The sequence below is a fragment of the Aulonocara stuartgranti genome (assembly GCF_965226115.1).
Source record: "Aulonocara stuartgranti genome assembly, chromosome: 15".
Lineage (NCBI taxonomy): Eukaryota > Metazoa > Chordata > Actinopteri > Cichliformes > Cichlidae > Aulonocara > Aulonocara stuartgranti.
Genome location: NC_138951.1, coordinates 8,253,811 through 8,260,929, shown reverse-complemented (window position 1 = coordinate 8,260,929; position 7,119 = coordinate 8,253,811).

Sequence of the window (7,119 nt, the reverse complement as noted above, 5' to 3'; positions counted from 1 at the left end):
ATTTTTCAATTAAGCCGCATTTTTTGAGTCATTAAAAAAAATTAAACAAAAAAAAAATGCAAAGGCAGACTCATTTCATAATCACAACATGAATAAAACACTTCTAACCAGCCCCGCTCTATTTGAGGCTTTTCTGTTCATGGCTGAATCCATGCCAGTGTCTGCTCATATCGCTGCTATTTAACAGACTGTGCCGGCTTAGCCCCCTCTCTGGACCCTCAGTAAAGTGCCTGCTGATTGGTGCGCAGAAAACAGCAACCATGGCAACCAGCTGTTTGGCAGTTTCTCTGTTGGAGGAGATGTGGAGGGGGCGCGGCTGGGGGGGCACATTAGCCTATAGGTATAATCACATACTGACAGACAGACATATAAACACACACTGCAGCATCATTCTTTCCAGCTATCTGGTAGCTATATTTATCCAAAAGGTTTGACCCAAGACGCTCAACAGCCGGTTTTTGTTTTCAGTCTACCACACAAAGGCACCACATGCATCTCTTAAATTACTGTTTAAGTCATGATGTCTGATTTATTTAGCTTGTGTCCTGCTTTTCTCAGAGACCTGAAAAGCCAGTATGGGTGGTGTTCAGGGTCATGTGTGTTTGACTGTGTTCACATGTGTATGACAAAAGCACCTCAAATTGTTTAACCTTCAGATTCTCACTACATAGAAAAAGGACTCTGGTTGCTCATTCACATGCATGCCGCTTCCCTAAAGATTACCAAAAAGCACCACTGAACGACACAGGAAATCATTCCTGCCTGTGGCCATCTCCCTGTACAACGCATCCACTTAACACACTGTTTGCTGCTACAGCTACACATGTTTCTTTTCCAACTATTTATTTATAAGTGACTTATGTATGTATGTATGTATATATATGTATATATTGTACTATTCTTAGTTAGCGTATTGTCTGTCTTGTCTTAATGTTGGTTTAAAATGGAGCACTGTAACAAAAAATAATTTCCCCCAGGGATCAATAAAGTATTCTGATTCTGATTCTGATTCTGATTAAAGAGCGAGGGACATAAAGGATTGGGTACGTATGTCTGCGTGACCTAAATGTGGACAAGATTTGAAGCGACTGGTTCATTCTAGACGTTCACACTTAGAGATGCTGATCCTCTGTTGATTAATTCTCATGGCTCTTCATCCACGGCTGTAATCAGCTAAGGGTGGCTGCTGGGAAATAAGTAGATCGAGGAACCGATTAATGCAGAGGACAAGCTTTTGCCTGCCATTTTGATTCATTTGTAGTCCTGTGCGTTTGTGTGTGGATATAGAGCCAGTAACATCAGGGTGGGAGTCAGATCACTTTCTTGATTAATAAATTTGATTTAAGCGGAAGAATCAACAATCCAGAACAAACAGAAGACCCATAAAGACCCATGGTTTTTGATATATTTTTATTTTCTGCCACATAAGCGACAGTCAACATAAAATCTGAAAAACACGTCATCTACTGCTTTTGTTTACGTTTCAAAATTGACTTTGCCTAATTAAAATTGTGTAACCCAGTGAAACTAGCACACACAAGTCCTTACACGGACCTTGAATGTTCAACATTTGACAGAACGGTTTGACTTATAGTGACGATATATGTTTTTGATGGTCCTTTGACAAGGACAACTTCACTTAACCCAAGCTCCTTTGAATTAGTCATCATGCCACAACACTGTGCTACTTTTCCATTTGTATTTACAACCGAATGAGTCACTAAATAATGAGATACTGGTAACTGCAGTTCTGAGTACAGGTGAAGTCAGTGTTGCACTTCTACGAAGTGCTGAGAATCTGGGATGTTATGAGGTAAACAATGCAAAAGCTGCATAAGTTTATTTCAAACCAGTTGGCAGAGAAATGCTCCTGTGTTGAGGATAGTAACACATCACAACCTACAAAAAACTTAACAGATTAGCAATGGACACTCATAGCTTAGCTGTGAATTTTCACACAGCTCCCATAATTATTTTCTTGTTTGTAGCACTGCTGTGATTTTTTTTTTCAAAGGTTATTGTTTGAAACCTGTTGGTTGTAAAGTGTCAGACAGGAAATCCATTATCACAGAGAGGGGCTATGATGTCATATAGCTCCTTGGTTGTGCTTGAAACAACTACTTTATGTGGCATGTATTTACCTGTTTAACACAGATAATACATAATGTATAAACATTTCTTTACTTAAGTGAGAATCGACTTATACAATGTTTATAGAAAGCAGTCTTTGTCCCAGGAAAGGCTCTTACAAACCTTAACGAACTTTTTAAAAATGTAAATAAAAACAGAATGCAGTAAACTGAATATCTCACAAATCCATATTTTATTTACAACAGAACATAGACAACACATTAACTATTTAAACTGAGAAAATGCACTATTTTCATTTTATGATTGCAGGCAAGTAATTTTAGCAGCCAGACTCTTCTACTGTTCTTATATGCAAAGCCTTCCCTGAAAAAGACATCGTCTGGACCTGCGTATACTTTGCAGCTTTCATAGCGCCCTTTCAGATGTGCAAGTTGCCAATTCCATAGGCACTGATGCACTTCCATGGGGAATAAGCACTTTAACATTAATGACAGGAAGTAACCAAAAAAAAAAAAAAAACCCTGAAAACTGAGACAGGGCAATACAGTTGGCATGAGGAAATGAAGAACTTCGTATCAGAGTCCAGCCTGAGGGTCATGACAAATAATAAAAGAGACACCACTTGGACCAAAGCATACAAAATTATTAACCAAATAAAGTAGAAAACTGTAGTACTCCATGAGGTTTGCTAATCAGTGTTCTTGGTGTATCAGTATCTGGATGGGTTACTGAATGCTAAGAATGCCTAATGTTGTATAGAATAAAATCTAAAACAATCAGGCCAAAGCTAACCGAACAAATAACACAATGAATTGTCTCCCTGAATGGAGAAGAGCTGAAACAGTCAGCTCTTAAATGCTTCAAGGAGACTGGTCAGGTGCTTTCAGTTGCACTGATTAACCCCGCCTACCAGGAACTTGCAAGACAACTCACAGGGACACATGGGGAAAAACACAGCGGGAACTGGCCAAGGGAGAGGGCTGTTACACTCAAAACACAAACGGGATCAACAAAGCCAACCGATATTAGGACCACGACATGCATACAGGTTTTGCATCTTTAAATGTATAAACTTCTCAAACCTTAGCAAATGACACTATTTAATAATGTTTTATTGGTTTCTACTATAATATTTTCAAAACGTGTTACCCAGATGGTAACAATGTAAGATATTTACCATGGCAGAACCATGGCATGTATGCCATGGGAAGCCTTTACAGGTGCACAAATTAGTGTGTGTGTCTATGTCTGTGTGTGTGTGCGTGTGTGTGTCTCTGTGTGCGTGTGTGTGCACTCCTTGCACTCCTAGATTTTTAACTCATGCCTTTTGCAGATCTTTGTAGAGGATAGTGAAGTTAATGTGCTTTGCAACAAAGCACATTACTGTAGCAGTGTAATTGATGTTTTCTTGGAATATACTTTGACATTGCTGGAGTTTTATAACTGACATGAAAGCACATGATTAACCATTAATTTCTTCTACTCAGATATCAGTGTTACCTTTGACTTGTTTTTTTTTTTTCACTTTTGGCTCTTGTGACTTTTAAGTCACCATCTGCTTCTTTGTGTCTGGCGCTGCTTTTTCTTCAGTCACTTTATTCTCATTACTTTTGTAGAAGTGGGCAGAGAGACAGGACCATCTCTATATAGTAATAAACTATTTATGACACTTGCCAAACAAGTTTAAGCAGGTTTAAGTAGCTCTGCTGCTTTAACTTGCCGTGGGACAACTATACTGTTGTTTGTTGGCCACTGTCTGAATTATGAGGAAATGTGGGTCAATCTTATTTTTTTCCCTTTGATTAAATATTTTACTTTGATTGTTTTTCCTAATATTGCTCTTTCAGATTAAATGCTATTGCTGTTATTTGTGCACTTGTAATGATGCACTAAGCATGTATTCTACCTGGTTTGCTTAATGAAAATAACCTCTTTATGTGTCTCTATCTCTACATAATTCACTAGAAACAGATGGTATCATGAAGAATGATCTGTCCTCCCTCCTGTGGATAGACAGATCACCCACCAGGATTCCCCCCATGTTGTCTAAATAGACTTGGCCTGCCTGAGTGTGCGCGCACACACACACGTTCACGGGGTGGGTGGGGGGTGGGAGGGGTTGTGTTCTCATATGTTTATGAGAACTTTTACAGCTGACCAATCCCAGCCCTCTGAATGAAAGGGCCAATCACAACAAAGAAAACAAGCCTAAAAAAACAAGTAGTTCATGCACAAACAGGCCAGCAGACATATGGCTTCTAAATAGTGCTATTAAATCTAAATCCTTGAGTTAATCCCCTGGGTAGTCGAAGAAGTATTGTCTATACTGTGTTTATAACAGCAGTGTTTATCATTAAATATTCATAATACTCCTCCACGATGATAATATCTAGCGGTATATGTTCTTATGAATTGCAGAAGATGCACAAATGAGCATAAATGATCTCCATAATTATGTCAGACATCATGAGAGTCTGTCTGCTAAGTTATTATTAATGCACAATAACATTTTCACTCTCATCATTCTACAGAGGAGTATACACTTACAATGTCATTGTAAGTAACAAGTTTGACTTCCTTTTAGCTCCAGAACTGCCTTAATTCTTCATAGCACAGATTCAACATGGTGGTGGACACATTCCTCACAGATTTTGGTTCATATTGACCTGATAGCATCACACAGTTGTTGCAGATTTGTTAGCTGCACATTCATGATGTGAATCGATATCTGTGACTGTGGAGGTCATTTGAGTATGCATGCTGCAGCAGAAACTGAGAATCATCATTCATTTTCAAAACAGGCTCATTTTTTTTTTAGGTTTAATGAATTCAAGAGGCGTTATTTCACATAACAGACATCAAACTAATTTGAACCTGAATGGAGGGAACGATAACTCATAAGACAGCTCAAACAGAGTGTTTTTTAAAATTGTTTTATTCCCTGTTTCTCTGCTTGTGTTCGACGTCAAGTCACGTACATTCATTCAGAGTTACAGTTAATTATATTAAGTATACTCTTAATATTATTTTATTGACAGTGATGTTCAGTTAGCTAAGTTACATCATAGAAACATAGTCCAAATAGCTACTTTTTACGTTGATACTATGAGTACATTTCAAATCCTGTACTTTTTTTTACTCAAGTAAAGGTGTTGACTCAGTATTTTAAGTTTTATCAGAGTATTTTTAACGCAACTATTTCTGCTTGTAATGAAGTGTTAGAGATGTTCTTCTGAATGCTTTGGTTGTGATGAGTGCTTATTTGAGCTGCTGTTGCCTTCCTATCAGCTCCAAGCAGTTTGGTCAGTTACTCTGACCTCTGGCAAAACTTCCGCTTCTTCAGAACGTCTGCTCACTGGATGTTTTCTCTTTTTTGGACCTTTCTCTGAGACGGATGTGTGGGAAAATCCCAAAAGATTAACAGTTTCTGAAATACCCAGACCAGCCTCTCTGGCATCACCAACCATGCCGTATTGAAAGTCTCTTATATCACCTTTCTTCCTCATTCTGACAGCTTGATTTGAACTTCAGCAGGTCATATTGATCATGTCAACATATCTAAATGCATTTGGTTGCTGCCATGTGATGGGCTGATCAGATATTTGGGTTAATGAGCAGTCGAAAAGATGAATATAATAAAGTGGCTGGTGATTATTTTTAAATGTCTTTCCTGCAAAAGCATTCGTTGCAGTTAACACCACTTTTTCTATGTTAGATATATTTAGATATTGCATCTTTAACACAGCTGTAAACCTTAAATGTAAAATATACTCAGATATACAAATTGGCCACTTTGGAAACTGTGTTTATTTTTTTTAAATATACTTGGGCAAAATACTGAATCACAACAAAACTGCTCTTGCGTGTAATCTGAAAAAATGTGATCGAGAAGACAAACCAACAAAACGCTGTATGAATTTCTCATTTGACCTGTAGGCCAAAGTGGGAAGTGTAAAGCAAGAAATAAGGCATGGGAAGGTTGCAAGAACTTCAACTTCATCCATTAAGTACGTCTGACTGATAATGCTTCTGTATGTATATTGAATTTTAACTACTTTTCAGTACTTTTTTAAGTATTTCAGACTGTTGCATTGGTATTTCTTCTAAAAAATATTGTGTAAGCATTACAGTGGTGTAGTTATTAGCACTGTTGCATTGATGCATGGTTTTGAGTTTGAACCTCTTGCTGGCTACACTTGGGGGGTTTTCCTTTCGGTACTCCAGCTTCCTCCAACCAAAGATGCATCTTCATTTAGCAGTTAGAAAATGGATGATGACTCTCCTGCCATTCCCTAACATACAGTGGATACTATTTTTTTCTTTATACTAATCTCATCTATACCAGCTAATGTATTTTGAACCTATTCTTAGTAAAACTGGTGCACATGTACAACAGCAGGTCATACTCATTCAGCCAAATCAGCTCTCTGTATTTGCCTTGAGCCATAGTAGTAGTAATAGTAGTCACAATGCACAAAATTAATATTTCAAACAAAGTCTGTGTGCGTTTGTGCACACTCACATTTTTTATGCTCAAACAACAAGAGTTGTAACATTTTATTGGAGTGGAAAGTCGAATGGACGTGGTGTAGCGAAATTAAAGAGTTTTCCCATAACATGCATTGCAGGATTTACCACGCACACATGTGCAGACTGTGTAAGTGGAACACATGCATGTGTGTCATATAGTATTTATAAAGTGCAGAAAGGAGGTTGTTCTCAGAGATTTGGTTGTACTTACTGTTGAAGAAGAATAAAATATTCAGTAAGCATCCAAAAGTTACTCAGATTGAGACATCACTATCTAAGCCTCTTCATGCATTTCTTCTTTTTAACAGGGTTACTGTGCATCAGTTAATCACGGTGATGACAACAAGAGAAACCTGCATGCTGTGCCCTCTTTGCACAGAATGCTGGTCTAGTGTGCAAAGGATGACAGAGAGTCATGAGGGCAACAGAAGAAAAAATCAACCCCCATTTTCGTACTCCCATTCGGTGGAATAAATGATGCTGTATGACTGAATTGCC